General features: G+C 40.9%; 1 pseudogene; it reads left to right on the top strand.

Annotated features, from left to right (window-relative positions):
• The first annotated feature begins 6254 nt into the window (after window positions 1-6254).
• LOC120721735 lies at window positions 6255-12315 on the top strand (annotated as a pseudogene).
• Window positions 12316-22575: the final 10260 nt, after the last annotated feature.

The raw sequence follows: 22575 nt of genomic DNA, 5'->3' as shown, positions 1-22575 counted from the left end.
CTAACAGTCGCTGAGAAAGTCGCTTAAATGACGGTCAGTCGCCTAGAATTTTGCAGTAATTGGTCATGCGAATCCCTGTAATTTTAACCATGTTGTTGGGAGAGAGAAATAATCAGCGTGGAAGAGATCGAAAGTGCAGTAAAAAACGTCCTAAATGCATTTAGAGTTTATTTAGCAACTACAATTAAATTGATTTTAGCAATTATTGTTCTATTTTAAATTCTACAATTCCAACCCTTGCTCCTTTATCCGGGCTTGGACGTGCATAAAGGTGACGCCGAATAGGCGCTCTTGGTGGAGTTTACTTTGTGTGTGTTTATAAGTGTTTATTAACCTGTTGTCCTTTAAACCTGATCCCACAAACAGCCCATAAGGTACGAAGAAGAACCTGACTGCGTTACAGCACCCCTTCGCTTGTTGATGAGTAAAAGCCACTGACGCGCTTTCAACGTCTTTTTTTTCTGAAAACTCGCCTAAATATAGCGACAAAGGTCGCTCAAGTTTTGGCAACACTGGCGGAAAGGCTCCCTTTGTAAACGAGGAAGAAAACTGAGGCAGCCAGGCTGCCTGGAAGGGCAGCCATTGCAGCGAATTTGGGCTGAATTTCAGCTAATAAGCTAAAATTATTTTGGACACGTTGATTAATGTTGTATATAGAGATTAGCAAATATTTGAGGTAAAAAATACTTAGTTAACTACTATTAAGTAAAGGTACAGACATAGAACTTACAAATGTGTAAGTACACTAAGTGGCAGAGTACAGTATAAACTGACTACATAGATAGAGCTACTCATTCATTTTGATTTAGAGGCAGCTTTTGGTGGTAAGTAAGCACCACTTATGAGTTCAAGAGCATTCAATAAATGAAACTCATAGTCAAGTTTTTCTTTCACAAGGAGTAAAAGTACTTTCTCTACCTGCCGTACTGTAGGTACATATCACTGCAACTGCCTCTGTAATGCCTCACTAATACTTTTTGCATGAATTCATTGTTTAGGTCAACACAAGCTAAAAAGTCTGTAATATAACTGTAAGAAGTCTCTATATGAGTACGTGTAAACATGTTTGGTTTTTTTTTTGCTTGGGTGAAGCAGTCTTACAACAAACATGGAGGTGGAACAGCCAACCGAAGGAGAGGAAGAAGGATGAAGGTGTGCCGTAGCGTAGCAAAAAGAGAGCCTTAGCTCGGTGGTTGATTACAGCCTGTGGCCGAAGGTACCAAGCGGACACTAATGTCCATTTGTTCTTATAGTTTTTGTTTAGCACATTCAAAGGTAAGAGCTATTTGCTCACTGAACAGGTACACGTAATTAAGAACAAAATCATCAAGCAGCAAGTAAGAATTTAAAGGTAAATATAATAATGAGAAGAAGTGCAGCACTAGCATATGCGCTGCAGTATCCTAGCCACTTTAAGTTAGCTTCAGCTAATGTGAAATGGACCACAACTCAAGGGTCCACATTGTCTTGAGTTTTAAATTTCCACTGCTGATGCTGAAGGCTTGTACTTTTTATTTATTTGTTTTTTTGTCATCATTTTGTTAATGTAAAACGTTTTATTGTCAGCTAACAGCTTATATGTGTGCATCCTTGAATCAGGAGGAAACAGTCACTGTCATCTGCTGCTGCATGTCCAAAAGCTATCACAGGGCTCCCTTTCCTTTCTTTGATAAACATCTCTGTTTATTTTTACTATTAGAATTTTGCTGCCATCCATTTGCAATATTCCCCTTAATTTTTATAGTCTCATATGTCTTTTATTGGCCGCTGGGAATGTGTTTAAAAAGTAGCAGACGAAGACAAAGGTGTTGTTTAATGCACCTGTCAGTCCAATATAAACTGTAGATGTTACTGTGGTACCACAGGGAAATACGGTGCGAAAAAGAAAAAATAAGGTCTGAAAAATGTTGATGTCATTTTTTTAGGGCGCATCCTGTTTTTGCATAAATAAAGTAATTCTCCTCAAATTTCCTCTGTAGCGTCTCTGTGCTTTTCTGCAGCTAGACAATTAAATTGATCTAACAGCTCATGCTGACAGGCAATAAATAACTTAGCACCTCGTGTAAACTAAATAAATTGATTTCCCCAAGCAATGACTCATCGGACACATTTCATTTTCTTCAGTCGCCAGACACAAAATTTTTTTCTTAACGTAACGGTGATATTAAAGTACATTACCTTGTTTGCCTATATATCTAATTCTGTGAAGCATCTAATTTTTAGATACAGTAAAAAAAAGACAAGCGGCATGTATATTCAGGACAGGCCATCCTAGTAACTTCAACCTAAATTCTGAATTTAGTGAACACTGCATGCTCTGAGACACTGGACTGGATGGACTGGCGGTGGCTGCCGGGCCTGGCAGATCCCCGTGTACTAAAGGAAGTGAAGAAGTTAAAGAATTGAAAAGGGGAGAGAGGGTGGGGCACGTAAATGAGAATAACAGCTTGTAGAACTGGGGACGAAACCTATATAGATAGAAACCGTAAGGAGCGTGTTTGAGGCTGGTCCTGCCCCTGAAATTCCGATACTAATCTCCAAATGAGAAAAAGACTGAACACGTGTGTTGCCAGGAAGAAAGCCTCTTCTGTCTAAAATGATGGCACGACAACTTAGGTTTGCAAAGCTGCATCGAAACAACCACAAGACTCTCTGTGATATTGCTGTTTGGACAGATGAGACCAAAGTTGAGGTGTTCGACCATAATGCCACAGTAACATGCTTGGAGAAAAACCAAATACAGCTCTGCTAAGGACTACATGATTGTTTATGATGTCCTGATTTGCAATCCCCAGAGCAGACAGACAGAATGTTATTTTCCCATGATGCTTCTGTATACACTATAACCTTTTGAGAATCTCTGGTCATTGTTGGGATCTGAGATTTCCAGAGCTGTGTAATTGAATGGTTTTATATCAGCCCTGGAACAGTGCCTTCTTCTTCTGTTTTGAATCGTCTGTCAGTGAATGGAAAAGACTGTGTTTGATCACAGGTGTGCTGTACATCTGTTCACTATTCACTTGTTTTGTGCATAAATGCTTGGCTTTTTCCTCAAAGCTTGGCAGAACCTTTTTTTCTCCCTATTTTCCTTTTTAAAAAAAAAAAAAAGTGAATTGGGTTATAGTGAAGACTGCCTGAAGAGATTTGAACATTTGATTATCCACTCCAGCGTAGCATCTGCGTTCGGAGAAAATCTTCCCTTCACTGACTCCTCTGACATCGACTTTCAGATTCCATGCATGCTCTCCACAGGTGTTCCCACCAGCTCGCCTCACCTCTTGAAGCTCTAGGGGTATCTTTGCAATTCAAAGTGGTGTTGCATGTAATAACAAATTCAGAGACAACCAAATGACCAATTCTGCCAGGTTCGACCAGCCGTGCCACTATAAAGCAAAATCTTTTGAAGGATATCGAGAGAATCAGGCAGATGGATGACCTCGCACAATCAAACAGCAATCAAATGAAATATCGCAATATTACAAGAATCAAAGCACTCCACTGCGACAGCGACTGCAACACGACCAACAAGCTCAGCCCTCGGGGTATCCGTCGCTCGCTCGCAGAAATCTTGCAGTTGATGGACTCAGTTAACGTTTCGCTTCTTTGATGTTCAGGTTTACTGGCCCTTGAATAAGTGTGTGTCGCTTTTAAATGCTTTTATAAAATCGCTTAGACTTCAATCAGACAAACACAAATGATTCCCGCTGATTTGGGCAGGCGACTGCATCCCTTATCTGTATTACTGCACAAAGATTTAGCACTCCTTTGAGAATTAACTGCGTTTAGCACCGACATGCAGTAATTACTCGAGCAACAGAATATATTTCTTTTTTTTGCATCGATATTCTGTTTTTTTTTGGTCAAACAGAGTAAATGTTATTTAGAAAAATGTGCACCATCAAAGGAAAATAAATGTTGACTGAAATATTAGCAAATGTTCAACTTAGACAAAAGAATGGAAAACGTTTAAAGCTAACACATCAATCTGTGTGCTTAATAGTTATATACATATTTATTGGATTAATTAGCTTTACAAGACATCTGCAGTTTGAATGATTTCATTCTAAAAGCATCCTGTGAAAGGCCATTTTTTTCACAAATATTCAATCTCTAAGTTTTTTTTGCATTATCACATCGTCTGGGTGTTAGCCAGGCTGCACAGTGATACCCTGATCTTGCAGACGTGCAGTCTTGCAGGGTATGGAAGTTGTCAAAATCCTGTACAGGGAGTGGCAGAATTATTAGGCCAAGTTAGTATTTTGAGGAATAATTATTATTGAACAACAACCTGTTCTCAATGAACCCAAAAACTACATTAATATCAAAGGGATGTTTTTTGGAAGTAGTTTTTGTGTTTTTAGTTTTACTATTTTAGGGGGCATACTGTGTGTGCAGGTGACTATTACGGTGCAAATTATTAGGCAACTTAACAAAAAACAAATATATACCCATTTCAATTGAGTTTATTTTTACCAGTGAAACCAATATAAACATCTCCACATCACAAATATACATTTCTGATATTCAAAAACAAAACAAAAACAAATCAGCGACCAATATAGCCACTTTCTTTGCAAGGACACTCAAAAGCCTGCCCATCCATGGATTCAGTCCGTGTTTTGATCTGTTCACCACAACATTGCGTGCAGCAGCAACCACAGCCTCCCAGACACTGTTTCAGAGGAGGTGTACTGTTTTCCCTCCTTGTAAATCTCACATGTGATGGATGACCACAGGTTCTCAATGGGGTTCAGATCAGGTGAACAAGGTGGCCATGTCATTAGTTTTTCTTCTTTATACCCTTTCTTGCCAGCCACGCGTGGAGTACTTGGATGCGTGTGATGGAGCATTGTCCTGCATGAAAATCATGTTTTCTTGAAGGATGCAGACTTCTCCTGTACCACTGCTTGAAGAAGGTGTCTTCCAGAAACTGGCAGTAGGACTGGGAGTGTGAGCTTGACTCCATCCTCAACCCAAAAGGCCCACAAGCTCATCTTTGATGATACCAGCCCAACCAGTACTCCACCTCCACCTTGCTGGCGTCTGAGTCGGACTGGAGCTCTCTGCCCTTTACCAATCCAGCCACGGGCCATCACATCTGGCCCATCAAGACTCACTCTCATTTCATCAGTCCTAAAACCTTAGGAAAAACCAGTCTTGAGATATTCTTGGCCCAGTCTTGACGTTTCAGCTTGTGTGTCTGTTCAGTGGTGGTCGTCTTTCAGCCTTCTATCCTGGCCATGTCTCTGAGTATTGCACACCTTGTGCTTTTGGGCACTCCAGTGATGTTGCAGCTCGAAATATGGCCAACACTGGGTGGCAAGTGGCATCTTGGCAGCTGCATGCTTGACTTTTCTCAGTTCAGGGCAGTTATTTGCGCCTTGGGTTTTTCCACAGCTTCTTTGCGACCTGGTTGGACTATTTGAATGAAAAGCTTGATTGTTCGATGATCACCTTCAGAAGCTTTGCAATTTTGAGACTGCTGCATCCCTCTGCAAGATATCTCACTATTTTTGACTTTTCTGGAGCCGTCAAGTCCTTCTTTGACCCATTTTGCCAAAGGAAAGGACGTTGCCTAATAATTATGCACACCTGATATAGGGTGTTGATGTCATTAGACCACACCCCTTCTCATTACAGAGATGCACATCACCTAATGCTTAATTGGTAGTAGGCTTTCGAGCCTATACAGCTTGGAGTAAGACAACATGCATGAAGAGGATGATGTGGACAAAATACTCATTTGCCTAATAATCTGCACCCCTGTATGCTAGTCTTTCTGACACACATTATGTAAGAAACCGCCACGCACTGATCCCAAGTCCTGTGGCACGAAATTTAAAGAGATGTGAGAAACAAACTAACGCCTTTCTGCATCCACTTTCCTTAAAAACAATCACTGTCCCTGTAATGCGAGCTTTAAACAGCGTGCATGGTTATCGTCCCAGATGTCCTACGAACAGCAGACGGACCACCAAAGTGTCCCCAAGACAGATGATGGATCACGGCACAGCTCGCACTTTTTATGACGCTAGTGAAGACAGCCGCCATTTGCCCGGGGTTGGGACAGTGAACTGTCAAATCCTGGCGGGGTGCAATTTTATTTATTTATATTTGGAGGATTTATTTCCTGCAGAAGCACCAAAGGACGGAGCCAAGTAAATTACTTTTGTCAACGTTGTGATAAAGCTGTCAAATTGCTTCCCACCACCAGCTGGCAAGCAATTGTATTACAGAAGTAATTGTACAACGGAATGTCAGGAGAGGAGTATATTGCTTGGTGAGTCTGTCTTTCCATCAGGGTTTCCATCATGTTCTGTGCTCCTGCTCACGGCCTTATGGCGTAGTTTTTCACCATGTGGCAGTGAGTGGTTCTCGTGGGTAAAGCTATAGGCCAGATGCACATCAAAATGCTAAATGAACTTTCATACGCCAGTTCTTTTTAGTCTTTTTCAACCACTCAAAGTGCCTCTGTTCACAGATCCTGGGCACTTTTGTGGTTCACTATCTGCCCAAGGATGCTTGAACTACGACCTTCAATGTGTGACTGGCCCACTCTGCTGCCTGTATTCTAGTAAGTAAATAACTAAGTTTATTTATATAACACCTTTCAGGATAACTCACAAGGTGCGTCACATCAAATCAAAACAACAAATTACAAAATAGGCAATAAGGCAAAATAAAATAAAAGAAATGCTTCCAAATGCCAGCTTAAAAAGAAAAGTCTTCAAATACTTTTGAATGAGCTCACAGATCTTAGACTGTGGGGGACAGAGAGGGGGTGGTCGCTATTGAAAAGGCCCTTTAGTTTTAAGTCCTAGATTTGGAGGGTTGGATAATGAACCCTGAGTCCTGCAGGCAGCATGTGGCTTTACTGATGTAAGAAGGTGGTTTGCCATGTGAAGGCCAAAATGTAAAAACCAGAATTTTGATTATGAATTCAGCAGAGGTGTGACATGAGAAAGTTTAGGAAACCTAGCAGCAGCATTTACCACTATTTCTGTTGAAAACAAGAACAACCTAGACCCTTTAACATGCCAAATCCAAGTAACACTCCAGTCAGTGCACGTATAGATGCTACACAGAGCTTTATAGTCCCAATTTTTCTTGTTGTAGTTCTACTGCCTTATTGTCTGAAGTGATAACATAGAAAAAGTATTTTTTTTACTGGAGTGAAACTAAAAAACTGTCCACTCCAGTCACATGTTGGGTCAGTGTCTTCTTCATGAGGTGAACTGTGCGCATCGTTCCCATTTCCGTTCAGGACAATGTTTCAGCCACTTTAGTATTCAAACTACGCATAGCTTTTAACAGACAGAGAACAAAACAAAACAAAAAAAGCTCAGGAATTACCAGCTCTTAACACTTTGTTCTGTTTATTTCACTCTTGGATCTTGCATGATGGCAGTGAAAGGGGATATTCCCAGTTACGGTCATTTTATGCACATTGCACTTGCAGGGGTTGAGTCAAACAGGTTGCTGAGGAAACCTAGCCCACTGTTGCACATCACCCAATCTTGCTTCCCGTCATTGGCTTCCAGCAAGAAGCAATCAGGGATTGTAAATCTAGTTCTTTTATTGAATCATTGGCCCCAGTGAAATTCAAAATTCATTAAAAATGTTATCAATATATGTTGGCCTCCATGTTTTACCAAGAGTTTATCTTCAGTCGGCCGTCCCATCATCTGATTAGGATCTTTTGTCCTCTCAGTGCTTTTCTACATGTTAATTTTGAAGTTTTGGCTCCTAAATATCTAAACAGCCTCGCTTATCCCACAAAGCTGGGCTGAATCAGATAAACCGTTCAAGTCTTTCTCATTATGAATTATGACGTTTATTGTGCCATTCAACAACACAGATGATGGAACTCTGTGTGCTTCATATATATAAATATACAATGTATACGCACAAACAGGACACGGCACAACACAAGGCTACTAAATAAATGTTACCAGATCAAAACAATAAAACGTGGAATCTATGGCAGTGCACCTAGGAGATACATCCGTTCATACATACAGCTCATATATATTAAAGTCATCTCAAGTGAGGTGAAAATAATAACAACAACAAGTAATGTGTATTTTACATTTTTCAAAATAAGATGCGCAGGCACGTGTTGTAAACCTTTTGATAATAAACAACAGCATTCATATTTCTGCACATATGTAGTTGTGCCAAACGCCGATACTGAGTCACACGAAGCGTGGCTAACAATCCGGCCAGTCAGCTTAGAAGGTTTGGCTGTGATTGGGCCGTGATAGTTACTTGTGTAATCAGTGCGCCTTCATTGCGTGGCCATTATGCTCGCCTTGAATTAACAAAACTCAAGTTGTGCCTTTGAAAGTGAGGTCATCACAACTGTAAAGCTGAAGCCAGCACAGATTCAATCAGGGATGGCGAGGAGATGTTAAAATGCACTGAAGGGTCGCACCACAGCGGAACAAGGTGTTACTGGGTCGGCCGGTAAAATGCGTAGATTTGCTAGGAGGCGAGGGGGGGAATAGTTTGCTGTTTATCTCCGTGTTGTGTACCTAAAGGTCCTGGATCGGCTCCAGCTGCCTGCCTGCAAGCATTAAGTGTGACTCCACATTCACTTGACAATACCCCCAGGAAATAATGAATGATGTTGGCAAACGTATTTATGACAAATAAGAAAACAAACACTCGGGTCCAGTGTTGATAAGCAAGGAAAGTGACACTGCAAATGGATTCGCAGTGTTGTGAGCTCAGAAAGCGAATAATTTGTTTGTCAGAGGCCTAAGTACTTTGACGCGCTAACAATGATTTCTCTGGAATTAATCAAGGTGAGTTTGAAGTGGATTCTCAACATTAATCAAACCTTTGCCAATCAGTTTAACTCTGGTCCGACCCAAACTAATCAGAAGCGGGCAAACGCCAACCCTCTCGAGGCTTCACAAACTGAGCTTTTATACCGTGTATCTTCCCCCCCCCCCACAAAGATGATGGACTACCACTTTGTGCAATTAAAGGTCAATGGAAGTGTGAGTCACTTCAAAAAAATCAACATTTTAAAGCCAAAAGATCCATCATGAGCATCCTGAATTCACAGCAAAGGTCCGCCTATTATCGCGCCCCTTAATATTGATAGCCTCACCTCCACCTACTCCTAGGTGACTCATTCAGTCACAGATATAATGACGTGTCATAAAAGCAATCAGTGTCCTGGATATGAGTGATGACTGGGGCTTAAGACACCCGAACTGTGATGCAGTACATGCTGGTCTGAGTGGGTTTGGTGTTTAGAGTGGGGCCGAAAAAGAATGCCACCCTATTGCCGTTTCCCTCGAGTAACAAACGCATCCTGCCGCCGAGAGACTTTCTTTCTTTTTTTTCTTCTTGTAGATAGCAGAGCAGTCATCGACGGCCTGTTGAGTTTCATCAAAGCTTTATCACCTTACACCAGACTCATTACACGGGTGCAGGAGATGGCATAAATAAACGTGACTTAATCCAAAAACAAGCAGGCCTCCAGAAATTGGCTCCCCACAACTGAGGTGTGTGAACAATCGGGCAGGGGCTACTGTTTTACTTAACCTCATCAAAGTCCTCATTTAGGGATGGAGGACGCAGGCGCCGAGGCAAGGGGCTGCTAGGGGGGCTGTTTCTATTTTCAATTATGCTTGATGAAATGAGTCCAGCACTTTAGAGATAATTACAGCAGTACATTTATATGTGGTGCAGTCTCATTCTATATTAAAAGCCGGGCGCGTGGAATGTTTTTAACATTTCCGCGATGCTGGGAGACTTTTCTTTAGAGTGTGGCCAGCTGCATTGGCCTCCCTCCCTCCCAGAAAAGAAAAAAATCCCCTCCCCAGCCTCACGGCGCCTTTGCGTTAAAATTATCAGTAGTCGGTGTGCGCAAGTGAAATGAGGCTCTAACAAAGTGTGCCACATACTCTTGCACAGATAGTGTGAATCCAGGTTTAAGTTTGAGCAAAAAGACATTTGCCGTGGGTTTTTTTCTTCTCTCTGCTGGGGTTGAAATCTTCCCCGAAAGCGTTTCTGAAGTGATGTGTAAGTGACTGTTTCTGTAATGGCTATGCCACGTGAAATGTTTCCATGGTACATGGCAAAGGCGCTAGTACGCTCAATGCCGTCTCTCTGGGAGTATCTGGGGAGACTGGCTCTTACTGGATACTGGTTTTAAATAATTGAAAAGTTGACGCATTTGCTGTTTGTGTACCTCGAGTGTCTCTCGATATTTGTTATTATTGCGTTAATGTTATGTTTGCATCGTCACAACAACTTTATTTTAGCGTTAAAGCCTCACTGTTGGTTTGGTGCTCTCTGAGTGAAAACCATCGTGTTACTGCTTTATAAATACTTTGATTAAGTCGCACTGAATGAATTGTTTGCTCTGCTTATTCACTGCAGTGTCTAAATAAATAAAAGGAAATTCTTAATTTGTCTTTTTAAATCATTTTTTAGTGTAGTTAACTTTTTTTTTAGCTAATAAGAATCAATTAAAGGATTTCAGCCACTAGGCAGCAGTAAAATTTGGCTTTGGATGAATTTTAATGATCCCTTTAAATGCAAACTGTGCTGCTGGATTTCATGCTGTTACACTATTTAATTAACTGAGTGTATCTTCTCTTTAACAAAAAAAAATACTGAAAACAGCCTGAGTCACAACATTGTGTTCAAATATTTGTTTCCTAATCGTGGAGACTGTATTTAAGTTTGCAGAGCATATTGTATACGAGTGCAGCTGTGTGCTTTAGTTTGTCTTCCCCACTTAAAGGACTCAAGGACGAGCTCGCTGATCCTGAGCTTGACAAGATTGGCAGTGACATTGAGGAAGGGGGACTGGACCTCAGCCTGGCCTTCCAGCCCATCACAGCTTACGTCGGTGACAAGCGGGAGATGCTGGAGCAGTGCTTCCATGTGCTGGGGGAGAAGAAGCTACGGAAGATGCTTCCTGATGAACTCAAGGTGATTTGTTCAAAAAAAGCTTTCGTTGTCGGTTATCTGCAAAACTCAACATCTATTGTGACTCTGGACTGATTGGACCACCTGCATCAAAGCACTTGTGTGTTTCTTTAATAAATTATAATTAATACTCAAAGAATATTTTTGCCCAGATTCTTGCCAGACTTTTTAAATGGGCCACAGTTGAAATGTTAGACTTCCTCCCTATAAATTTTGACTCTCAAATATCTTTCTGTCTGCCCTACAGTAGACCCTGAATTTAAATTTAATTTGTGTTTGTGAAGTGGTGGCACACATCACTGGTTTTCATTTCCAAACAGCTGGACTTTACCTGCTATTTTTAAATATTTGTTGCCAAGTCGCTGGTACGACTTTTCCTCTTTATCTGAAAATAAAAGAACTGATTAGTTCTCATGCAGACGGGAGCTAAAGCCAAAGGCTTGGGAGGCCATTAAAGTATCCCAGCATCTGAGATACTTTTTAAAGATGTTGTCGTTTACAGGAATGCAGTGTAGAGGAAATCAAAACGCTGTGTTGGGAGCAGCTGGAACCCATCACAGAGAAAAATCTCATTCAGATCTTAGCAGGTAAGACTGAAGCACGTTTCTATTTATAAAAAAAAATCATTTTGAAACTTCTACAAAACATTTAATTTCACATAAAATGTGTCGTTTTGTCAAGGGGAGGAGGTGACCGCCGGGAATGACAATGAAAACTCTGAAGAGTCTTTGGAAAGCCAGTGAGTGAAACAGTTAATCAGAGAACAACTACGCTGTGACTGTGTTTTTTATTTCACATGTTTATTTTCCCCCCGCCAAGGCAAGACAGTATTGTAGACTCTACATCGTGCCTCAAGGAAACTGCAAAAAGCGAGGACCCAAAGCAAGGTAATTAATATGTAATGACTACAAAGAACATCCCGAGGCGTTTATAGACTTCAAAGACAGAAGGAGGCCGTAAAGGGACGTTTCACATTTTAAATGACTGTAATTTTCTTCGCAGAGGGTGGCGGCTCTGGTGAAGAGAGCGACGTCCTCAGCATAAAACGCAGACACTTACGACAGCGACATAGAAGGACCCAAAGAGGAGCAGACCGTTAAAGAGGAGCAGACTGCGGCAGTGAAGGAGGGAGACGACGATGACGACAGCAGGCTGTGCACTGACCCGGCTGCAAATCCGGAGCCGGCAAATCCAGAGCCGAAGAAAAGACATTCAAAGCGACATAGACAGAGCGTGAGCGAGATCTTGGCGTGCTCCTCCACTCCCATCAAAGACGCGGCTAAAGAACAGAGCACGAACCGCTGCAGTCCCCAGATGTCAAGCGGACCCGTATTCTATCCGGCGACCCCGGCCGTTTGGTAAGGGGCCGTCGATTCGCAGCAGCTGGAGAGGCTACTGGCGCATGGAAATGAGAGCACAAGAGGCCATAAAAGGGCTCTAATGAAAGCAGTAACGAGGAAAACCCTCATGTAACGCCAAACACGTAGCGTGTCTTTACCTTGAATGGTTAATTCTCTTAAAACGATTCAGTTGCACATCCTGTCTTGTTTGTAGAGGGTACAGCTCAAACCTGATGTGCTTGTTTTGCTCCACATTGGAATGATTTCTAGATGGTGGTTATAATTGGGTTTTTGCATTAAACAAGACCCCTCCTCCTGCGTGGGATTGGATATCACTTTTTCAAATGTGTTTCTCCCATGGAGCACTAGATGGCAGTGTTTACTCTGTCAGAGCACATCCGCAGGGCTGTGTCTAATCTGCGAGAGGACAGCAAGGCATGTTTATAGGCTCACATTACACTGAAAAGTGGTCTCGGGCACCAGTCAGAGTCAGGTTTTCTTAATAATGATGTCACTTGGAAACGCAGCTGTCCTCGAGTCAGCCTTAGAGGATGTGAGAGGATCAGAAAAGTGTGTTACTTCATAGGTTTGTAAGGCAGAGCAGGTGGTTGCAGTGCTGTTTGTATCTTGTAGACACTTGAAGCCTTTCTTCACCCAACACCTGTTTGACTTGTTAAACTGAAAGCGTGCACAGGAATACAAAATCCCGCTCTGCTCTGCTCTGCCCGCCCGATAAGGAACCGAAAAGCCTTCAAGTGGTCATAACTACCCACTGGCTCAAAAATGACACGAGTGCATGATATGATTAGACAGCTACCCACTCACTCCTGTAGATCAAAACAAAGACCCTGCCAGCTCTCCCACCAGGATAACTTTAAATTAAATTCTGCTTCTCGTGCTTTTGTCAGTCAGCGAGAATTAATAGCGTCTGTTAGCCTAACAGGGCAGTTTCTTTTGCTCTGATTTATTCTAAAGCTGCTTTGCTCCAGCATAAACTGTATGGTTGCTGCATGTATGTGTGTGTCCGTGTGCACGCAATTACATGCAGATGAAGAGAAGAAAGGCTTTCTATCCCACTACCCCCGAAGGAGACAATGAAATGTGCGATAAGAAGCCAGTTGCCTCCAGGTATTTGCATTTAAAAGGGTTATTTCATGGAAGAGGTGAAGGCGGGAGGGTTAAACGTGTCGTTCTCTGTGAATTTATGTGCAGGTATCTCCACGCTCGCTGATGATGTGAAGAGGGAACGAAAATGTCCACTTTAGTTTAAAAAAAAAAAAGAAGAAAAAAGGCAGGGGGGATACAAAGATTGTAAAGTGCTTGTAGTGTCTATGATGGGTGAGTATTTGTCGGCGTCATTTACTGCTATTAGAATGCCAATTACGATTTGGTGTGTGCCATTAAATGGCTTTTTAAGCAGACCTCAAAAATGAGTAGGCTGGAAAATGGGATTGATGGAGGTGAGACGATACTGTTTTGTTGAAGGAGTGCTTTGTGAATTCGAATGAACCTAATGAACCGTGTTAAAATATTGAAGCGTGATGGTTCTGTGAATGGCGCTATTATCAAAGTCAAACACAAGGTCGCGCAGGAAAATGGCGAGCCCGCCGGTTCATAGTCGCACCTCTCGTTTTGGGCCAAGGCTCTGGGTTTGCGACGCTCGTTGGCGATTCAGTTCTCGCTGATCTTCAAGTCTCAGATTCATTTAGGGTATTGGTGTCAAACATAAGGCCCGGGGGCCAGAATCGGCCTGGCAGAGACTCCAATCCAGCTCACTGGATAGGTTTAAAAAAAAAAAAAAAATAAAAGAAAAGAAGAAAAAACGAGAAAGAAGGGCATAAATTTTGAACTTTAACTGTATTTTCATGAACTTTAAAGCATTTCCTACTTATTAAAAACCTCCCCCATTGTCATTCAAACTAGACTTCAGTAACTGACTAATAGATAAACAGTTAAATGACGGGAAGATTACTGTTTTTTGTTTTGTTTTGTTTTTTTCACCATTTACCATACAATGTATTTATTTCACAATTGGCTCAGTTTAAAAATATAAAAGGTGTTCTATGAATGAAAAACATTCAGTTTTGTAATTACAGGAGAGGTTTTTTTTTGTGATTTTACACATTTATTTATTTATTCATACACATTTCTTCCATTTACTACAGCTGCATTTCTTTTCATGTGGAAAAGCTGAGCTGCACTGCTAAAATCAAACTTCTTTATCTTGTATTAAAACATCTCATGGACTGTAAATGTGTAGTTAAGGGGGCTTTCGCTGGTACGGTCTACTTAAGATCAAAGTGGGTTGCATGTGGCCCATGATGTAAAGTGAGTTTGACATTCCTGATTTAGAGTTTTCAGAGCTGACTTGGTGTCTTCCCAGAGATGTTAGGAAGTCTAGGTTAGAGGAAACAATAGACCTAGTGTATGTGTGTGCCAGACGTCCTGGAAAGCTTTGCTAAATAATAACTTACTTTGTGCAGTGTTTATCTAATGAAAGTGAAAAATATGAACTTAAATAAAAAGTTGGTCCATTGTGGTTGCTGAATGATTACACCTCAACGACACCCATGACCCTTTGACTATATATTATTATTATTATAGATAATTGATCCAAGTGCTTTTTATTTAGTGCTGCTTCAAACATGCAAATATGTCCGGTCATCCAACAGTTTAGGATTAAAGACATCTAACATTATAAATGGATATTCCCCAGCTTCAGATGAGAGCCTGTTTAAACATTTAGATCAGAGGTGCCAAAGGAGGCATCCACCAAAGAACAGTTTACACCACTGGATGTCTTTGTAAAGACTGAAAATGGAATAACTACTCCTTTATATACACTCACTGGCCACTTTATTCCCTGCACCTTGTTACTGCTGGGTTGAGCTGTCCTCATTCTTCACAGCACAGATTCGACAAGGTGCTGGACACATTCCTCAGAAATATTGGTACATGTTGGACATGGCAGCATCGCACAGGTGCTGCACATCCATGATGTGAATCTCCTGCTCCTCCACATCCCAAACGTGGTCTATCCGGTCGTTAAGTCTGACGTCACTAGCCGTGTCTGGGTCTAAACTCCGCTGCAGGTCCATATATCAAACGATCACTATGGCATTACTGAGAGTTGAAAAACTGTCTAAAGTCTTTCATCTTTAATAAAATGATCAGCGTTCTGCTCTACCAGGTGTAACAATTGAGTTTAACATCCAGGCATCCATGAAAACGGAATTTATGACATTTAACGGAGTTAGAAGTTAACAGGAAGTTAGCTCGCTAGCTTCTATCTAAATACAATATAGCATGTCCTGACTGCGGGGTTTTGGAAACAAATTAAAACGTACAGCTCTGTTATCACTTCCAACATAAATGAAGACAGAAAACTAAACAGCAGTGACGTTTGTAGGGTTACTGAAGTTGGGCTAGCTGGTATATAATGATGTGCTACGTGACCGCTAGCGACACAGCTATGTTAGCATAATATAAACAAGCTAACTTTTTTTCCACTCGATAAAAGTTAACGTGAGTGTTCTCGGTGGTCAGGAACAAATGTAATCGCATGGCAGGATGCTGTAAAAGGACCAAACTTCAGCCAGGAGAACAACTGAGATAATCCATCCACAATACGAGGTTAGTCATTCATATACTGCTGCATGGGCTGGGCTGTAGTTACATCCTAAGGTTTTAAAAACTGATCTTAAATAAATGATTAGCGGTAATAAAAGCTGAGGGAGGTCAACAGTGATCACTGACTGTTTTAGGAGCTTTTTGAGATTAAATAGAAGAAAATACAAAACATTAAACATGTTAACAACACAAAAGCCATATTAAACGCAGACTACTTTAGGCCCGGAAGTAGGATTCATCACGTCATCACTTAACGACCGGATTAGCCTGAGATCTGGTGACTGTGGAGTACAGAGGGATAGTGGGAAGGAAGAACCAGTGTTGCCAACTCCCCAGTAAGGAAAATCGCTATTGGTTGTCCTAAAAGTCGCTAGAAGTCGCTAAATGACGTCATCGCCTAATTTGCATAATTGGTCATGCTACTCTAATTTTAACCTATGTTGTTGGAGAGAGAAATAACATCGTGGAAGAGACATAAAGTGAGTAAAAAACGTCCTAAATGCATTTAGAGTTTATTTAGAACTACAAATTAAATTTATTTTAGCAATTATTGTTCTTTTTAATGTCACAATTCCAACCCTGCTCCTTTATCCGGGCTTGGACCGGCAAAAGTGACCCGAAATAGGCGCTCTGGTGGAGTTACTTTGTGTGTGTTTATAAGTAGTTTTAAACCTTGTCCTTTAAACCTGATCCACAAAACAGCATAAGAGTAAAAGAAGAACTGACTGCGTTACAGCACCCGCTGCTTGTTGAGAGTAAAAGCAATACGCGCTTTCACGTCTTTTTTTCTGAAAACTCGCTAAATATAGCGACAAAGTCGCTAAGTTGGCAACACTGGGAAGAGCTCCCTTTGAACAGGAAGAAAACTTGAGCAGAACCAGGCTCCGGGGAAGGGCAGCCATCTGCAGCGAATTTGGGCTGAATTTAGCTAATAAGCTAAAATTATTTTGACACGTGGATTAATGTTGTATATAAGTAGCAATATTTTAGGTAAAAAATACTTAGTTACTACTATTAAGTAAAGGTACAACAAGAACTTACAAATGTGTAAGTACACTAAGTGCAGAGTACAGTATAACTGACTACTATATATGATCTACTCATTCATTTTGATTTAGAGGCAGCTTTTGTGGTAAGTATGACCACTTATGAGTACAAGTAGCATTAAATAAATAAACTCATATAGTCAAGTTTTTCTTTCACAAGGAGTAAAAGTACTTTCTCTACCTGCTGTAATGTAGTACATATACTGCAACTGCCTGTAAGCCTCACTAAATAATTTTTGCATGAATTCATTGTTTAGGTCAACACAAGCTAAAAAGTCTGTAATATAACTGTAAGAAGTCTCTAATATGAGTACTGTAAAACATGTTTGGTTTTTTTTGCTTGGGTGAAGCAGTCTTACAACAAACATGGAGGTGGAACAGCCAACCGAAAGGAGAGGAAGAAGGATGAAGGTGTGCCGTAGCGTAGCAAAAAGAGAGCTTTAGCTCGGTGGTTGATTACAGCCTGTGGCCGAAGGTACAAGCGGGACATAATGTCCATTTGTTTCTTTATAGTTTGTTGTAGCACATTCAAAGGTAAGAGCTATTTGCTCTACTGAACAGGTACAAGTAATTAAGAACAAAATATCAGCAGCAGTAAGAATTTAAAAGGTAATAATAATAATGAGAAGAAGTGCAGCACTAGCATATGCGCTGCAGTATCCTAGCATCTTTAAGTTAGCTTCAGCTAATGTGAAATGGACCACAACTCAAGGGTCCACATTGTCTTGAGTTTTAAATTTTCCACTGCTGAATGCTTTGTATTTTTATTTATTTTGTTTTTTTGTCATCATTTTGTTAATTGTAAAACGTTATTATTTGTCAGCTAACAGCTTTATATGTGTGCATCCTTGAATCTCAGGAGGAAACAGTCACTGTCACTGCTGCTGGCATGTCCAAAAGCTATCACAGTGCTACCTTTCCTTTCCTTTGATAAACATCTCTGGTTTATTTTTAATATTAGAATTTTTCTGCATCATTTGCAATATTCCCCTTAATTTTTATAGTCTCATATGTCTTTATTGGCCGCTGGGAATTGTTTAAAATGTAGCAGACGAAGGACAAGTGTGTTGTTTAATGCAACCTGTCAGTCCAATATAAAACTGTAGATGTTACTGTGGTACCACAGGGAAATACGGTGCGAAAAGAAAAAAAAAAGGTCTGAAAAATGTTGATGTCATTTTTTTAGGAGCGCATCCTGTTTGCATAAATAAAGTAATTCTCCTCAAATTTCCTCTGTAGCGTCTCTGTGCTTTTCTGCAGCTAGAAATTAAATTGAACTAACAGCTCATGCTGACAGGCAATAAATAACTTAGCACCTCTGTAAACTAAATAAATTGATTTCCCCAAGCAATGACTCATCGGACACATTTCATTTTCTTCAAGTTGCAGACAAAACATTTTTTTCTTAAAGTAAAGGTGATATTAAATGTTACATATACCTTGTTTTGCCTATATATCTAATTCTGTGAAGCATCTAATTTATTAGATACAGTTAAAAAAAACAAGAGCTGCATGTATATTAGAGACAGGCCATCCTAGTAACTTCAACCTAAATTCTGAATTTAGTGACACTGCAATGCTCTGAGACACTGGACTGGAATGGACTGGCGGTGGCTGCCGGGCCTGGCAGATCCCCGTGTACTAAATAGAAGTGAAGAAGTTAAAGAATTGAAAAGGGGAGAGAGGGTGGGGCACGTAAATGAGAATGAACAGCTTGTAGAACTGGGGGAACCTATATAGATGAGAACCGTAAGGAGCGTGTTTGGAGGCGTGGTCCTGCTCCTGAAATTCCGATACTTAATCTCCAAATAGAAAAAGACTGAACAAGTGTGTTGCCAGGAGAAAGCCTCTTCTTTCTAAAATGATGGCAGCACAACTTAGGTTTGCAAAGCTGCATCTGAACAAACCACAAGACTTCTGTGATATTGCTGTTTGGACAGATGAGACCAAAGTTGAGGTGTTCGACCATAATGCACAGTAACATGCTTGGAGAAAACCAAATACAGCTCTGCTAAGGACTACATGATTGTTTATGATGTCCTGATTTGCAAATCCCCAGAGCAGACAGACACATGTTATTTTCCCATGATGCTTCATGTATACACTATAACCTTTTGAGAATCTCTGGTCATTGTTGGGATCTGAGATTTCCAGAGCTGTGTAAATTGAATGGTTATATCAGCCCTGGAACAGTGCCTTCTTCTTCTGTTTTGAATCGTCTGTCAGTGAATGGAAAAGAACTTGTTTGATCACAGGTGTGCTGTACATCTGTTCACTATTCACTTTGTTTTTGTGCATAAATGCTTGGCTTTTTCCTCAAAGCTTGGCAGAACCTTTTTTTTCTCCCTATTTTCCTTTTTAAAAAAAAAAAAAAAAAAAAGTGAATTGGGTTATAGTAAGACTGCCTGAAAGAGATTTGAACGTTTGATATTCCACTCCAGCGTAGCATCTGCGTTCGGAGAAAATTCTTCCCCTTCACTGACTCCTCTGACATCTGACTTTCAGATTCCATGCATGCTCTCTCCACATGGGTCTCCCCCACTCCCTCCCTCTTAACTCTGGGGTCTGCATTCAAATGGTGCATTAATACCATCAAACAACCATTGAAATTCTGCCAGGTAGACCAGCCGGCCAATAAAGCAAAATTCTTTTGAAGGATATCGAGAGACATCAGGCAGGATGGATGACCTCGCACAATCAAATCAGCATAATCAAATGAAATATCGCAATATTACATCAAAGCCAACTCCCACTGCGACAGCGACTGCAACACGACCAACAAGCTCAGCCCTCGGGGGTATCCGTCCGCTCGCTCGCAGAAATCTTGCAGTTGATGGACTCAAGTTAACGTTTCGCTTCTTTGATGGGTTCAGGTTTACTGGCTTTGTAATAAGTGTGTGTCGCTTTTAAATGCTTTTATAAAATCTGCTTAGACTTCAATCAGCAAACACAAATGATTCCCGCTGATTTGTGCATGCAGACTGCATCCCTTATCTGTATTACTGCACAAAGATTTAGCACTCCTTTGAGAATTAACTGCGTTAGCATCCGACATGCAGTAATTACTCGAGCAACAGAATATATTTCTTTTTTTTGCATCGATATTCTGTTTTTTTTTTGGTCAAACAGAGTAAATGTTATTTAGAAAAATGTGCACCATCAAAGGAAAATAAATGTTGACTGAATAATTAGCAAATGTTCAACTTAGACAAAAGAATGGAAAACGTTTAAAGCTAACACATCAATCTGTGTGCTTAATAGTTATTATACATTATATTATTGGATTTAATTAAGCTTTACAATGACATCTGCAGTTTGAATGATTTCATTCTAAATAGCATCCTGTGAAAGGCCATTTTTTTCACAAATATTCAATCTCTAAGTTTTTTTTGCATTATCACATCGTCTGGGTGTTAACCAGGCTTGCACAGTGATACCCTGATCTTTGCAGACGTGCAGTCTTGCAGGGATGAAGCTGTCAAAATCCTGTACAGGGAGTGCAGAATTATTAGGCAAGTTGTATTTTTGAGGAATAATTTTATTATTGAACAACAACCATGTTCTCAATGAACCCAAAAAACTCATTAAAATCAAAGCTGAATGTTTTTGGAAGTAGTTTTTAGTTTGTTTTTAGTTTTAGCTATTTTAGGGGGATATCTGTGTGTGCAGGTGACTATTACTGTGCATAATTATTAGGCAACTTAACAAAAAACTAATATATACCCATTTCAATTATTTATTTTTACCAGTGAAACCAATATAACATCTCCACATTCACAAATATACATTTCTGACATTCAAAAACAAAACAAAAACAAATCAACGACCAATATAGCCACCTTTCTTTGCAAGGACACTCAAAAGCCTGCCATCCATGGATTCTGTCAGTGTTTTGATCTGTTCACCATCAACATTGCGTGCAGCAGCAACCACAGCCTCCCAGACACTGTTCAGAGAGGTGTACTGTTTTCCCTCCTTGTAAATCTCACATTTGATGATGGACCACAGGTTCTCAATGGGGTTCAGATCAGGTGAACTAGGTGGCCATGTCATTAGTTTTTCTTCTTTTATACCCTTTCTTGCCAGCCACGCTGTGGAGTACTTGGACGCGTGTGATGGAGCATTGTCCTGCATGAAAATCATGTTTTTCTTGAAGGATGCAGACTTCTTCCTGTACCACTGCTTGAAGAAGGTGTCTTCCAGAAACTGGCAGTAGGACTGGGAGTTGAGCTTGACTCCATCCTCAACCCGAAAAGGCCCCACAAGCTCATCTTTGATGATACCAGCCCAAACCAGTACTCCACCTCCACCTTGCTGGCGTCTGAGTCGGACTGGAGCTCTCTGCCCTTTACCAATCCAGCCACGGGCCCATCCATCTGGCCCATCAAGACTCACTCTCATTTCATCAGTCCATAAAACCTTAGAAAAACCAGTCTTGAGATATTTCTTGGCCCAGTCTTGACGTTTCAGCTTGTGTGTCTTGTTCAGTGGTGGTCGTCTTTCAGCCTTTCTTACCTTGGCCATGTCTCTGAGTATTGCACACCTTGTGCTTTTGGGCACTCCAGTGATGTTGCAGCTCTGAAATATGGCCAAACTGGTGGCAAGTGGCATCTTGGCAGCTGCATGCTTGACTTTTCTCAGTTCATGGGCAGTTATTTTGCGCCTTGGTTTTTCTACACGCTTCTTGCGACCCTGTTGACTATTTTGAATGAAACGCTTGATTGTTCGATGATCACGCTTCAGAAGCTTTGCAATTTTGAGACTGCTGCATCCCTCTGCAAGATATCTCACTATTTTTGACTTTTCTGAGCCTGTCAAGTCCTTCTTTTGACCCATTTTGCCAAAGGAAAGGACGTTGCCTAATAATTATGCACACCTGATATAGGGTGTTGATGTCATTAGACCACACCCCTTCTCATTACAGAGATGCACATCACCTAATATGCTTAATTGGTAGTAGGCTTTCGAGCCTATACAGCTTGGAGTAAGACAACATGCATGAAGAGGATGATGTGGACAAAATACTCATTTGCCTAATAATTCTGCACTCCCTGTATGCTAGTCTTTCTGACACACATTATTAAGAAACCGCCACGCACTGATCCCAACGTCCTGTGGCACGAAATTTAAAGAGATGTGAGAAACAAACTAACGCCTTTCTGCATCCACTTTCCTTAAAAACAATCACTGTCCCTGTAATGCTGAGCTTTAAACAGCTGCATGGTTATAGTCCCAGATGTCCTACGAACAGCAGCGGACCACCAAAGTGTCCCCAAGACAGATGATGGATCACGGCACAGCTCGCACTTTTTATGACGCTAGGTGAAGACAGCGCCATTTTTGCCGGGGTTGGGACAGTGAACTGTCAAATCCTGGCGGGGTGCAATTTTATTTATTTATATTTGGATGATTTATTTCCTGCAGAAGCACCAAAGGACGGAGCCAAGTAAATTACTTTTGTCAACGTTGTGATAAAGCTGTCAAATTGCTTCCCACCACCAGCTGGCAAGCAATTGTATTACATAAGTAATTGTCAAAAGGAATGTCAGGAGAGGAGTATATTGCTTGGTGAGTCTGTCTTTCCATCAGGGTTTCCATCATGTTCT

This window comes from Simochromis diagramma, unplaced genomic scaffold (genome assembly GCF_900408965.1).
Source record: "Simochromis diagramma unplaced genomic scaffold, fSimDia1.1 OVJJ01000604.1, whole genome shotgun sequence".
NCBI classification, from domain to species: Eukaryota; Metazoa; Chordata; class Actinopteri; order Cichliformes; family Cichlidae; genus Simochromis; species Simochromis diagramma.
This window is presented reverse-complemented; position numbering and strand designations above follow the sequence as displayed.